Source organism: Pseudophryne corroboree, chromosome 9 (genome assembly GCF_028390025.1).
Source record: "Pseudophryne corroboree isolate aPseCor3 chromosome 9, aPseCor3.hap2, whole genome shotgun sequence".
Lineage (NCBI taxonomy): Eukaryota > Metazoa > Chordata > Amphibia > Anura > Myobatrachidae > Pseudophryne > Pseudophryne corroboree.
In genome coordinates, this window is record NC_086452.1 from 307,230,633 (window position 1) to 307,232,559 (window position 1,927).

Here is a 1,927-nt window from a genome sequence, read left to right on the forward strand (position 1 = left end):
CTGACCTCACTCTTTCAACAGCCCTTCCTCAGTCCGTACCTTACCTCTTCACGACCGCGGTAACACTGCAACCTTCATTCATTCGCGGATTTGAGCCCATGACATTTTCTTATCAGCTACGTATAGCCTACATATTCTGACAGGTATTTCCTGTTTGGCCCTTTAGGTATACCATATCTTGAGCAAAGCTTCAAGAGCGTGTTTTACATATTTGAGTATCTCTTTTCTTTATTGTGCATGTGACTGTTGGCAAAACTATTCGATACCTTTAATATGCTGTCTCTCTATTATAATCCTATGAGGAGTTAAATTATATAATTGTGTATGACCATTTACGTTATTGCTTTTGACACTGTAGGTGTCTCATTAAGTTGTTTTGAAGTGAGAACCATATCTTAGAAATATGGAAACAATTCTATACTTTATTTATAGAAAGATAAAGAAGGGAGAATCACATCGTTTTGTCCTTGCTGTATAATTAAATAGTAATTAATATGTAATGAATACGATATATGTGCAAATATATTATTCCTTTTTGATATAGGAACAAGAATTACTACAAATAACTTTTTTCAATATTAGTATTCTTACTTTGATTGCCATGACAATAGATTATTGCTTGTGAGAAAGAAGTTGAAGTATTTCTTTTTGACTGTTATCAAACCTGTTTCTGTTTTCTAACTTAAACTATTGGACTCTCATCTCTGATTCTGGGCTCAAGATCTTATATTTGAACTCAGTCTAACAGTGACAGCAGATCTGTTTCTATACTTCCTTCTGACTACCTAAAGGGGGGTACTCACAGGGCGATCGCTGCTTAAAATCTAAGCAATCTGTCTAGATTGCTTAGATTTTAATCAGCGATCACTCCGTGTGTACCCCTCACAGCGATAGCGATGCGCAGCCCCGCGCATCGTTATAGCTGGTGCTAGATTGGCCTGCATGCAGGCCAATCTAGCAGGTCATTTACTTCACCCGCTGGGTGAAATGAGCGGCCCCCATCTCCCCCCGCACGCTCAGCACATATCACGCTGTGCTGAGCGGGGGGAGAGATATGTGCTGAGCAAACCGCTCAGCACACATCTCTCCCCAAATCAAGCCGTGAATACGGCCCTTAACACTTATCTCCTAGGTGATAATCCTATCAGATTTATCAATTTCTTGTGCCTTTCTAGGTGCTAGGTGGACTCTCATTAGTGATCCCTCAGTCACTTCCTTTATGATTACTACTGTCATACCACACTGTCAACGCCCAATACAGTCCGATCTTGGAAGCTAAGCAGTGTTGGGCTTGATTATTACCTGTACGGGAGACCACCTGGGAATACCAAGTGTTGTAGAAATTGGGGTATTATCTGACTCTGTGCCTAACGCTAACAGCAGATCCACCTTTTGAGACTTCCTTCTTGCTCTAACTCCCACATTTTTCATTCTAAAATACAGAGGTCTAGTAGGAGAGAGACCCAGTATGGAGATTTTGTGATAAATCTTTCATATTGGTGAAAATTATGTGCACTATATGTGTTGAATGTGTGAAATTATATTTTTCTATCATACTGTAAAATAATCACAATCTTTCCTTTTTTAGGTGTTATGTAAATACACCTGCATTTTTTTATCATTTTTGTTTGTTCTAGGATACAACTATATGCAATATGAAATAAAAGTTACATTTTTACATTATTCTTATCACTCTATCTTTGTAAGGGTGCAACCAAAAAAGAGTCTACTTTTTTCTCTTTTTCAACACAATAGAAGCAATATCTTATATTCAGAATCACTTGCATGATTGAAAACAGCCATTACTGTATAGAGAATTCAACACTGTCCCACTATAATATTACTATATATACACATACATTAGGCTCTGACCTTGAGATTTAAGATTTTTACATCTGAAGAGTAATGGAAAAAAATCTAAGTTCCT

General features: G+C 37.6%; 1 pseudogene; it reads left to right on the top strand.

Moving 5' to 3' along the window:
* Positions 1-1,224: 1,224 nt before the first annotated feature.
* On the top strand, positions 1,225-1,343 carry LOC134964122 (5S ribosomal RNA; annotated as a pseudogene).
* The last annotated feature ends 584 nt before the right edge of the window (positions 1,344-1,927 follow it).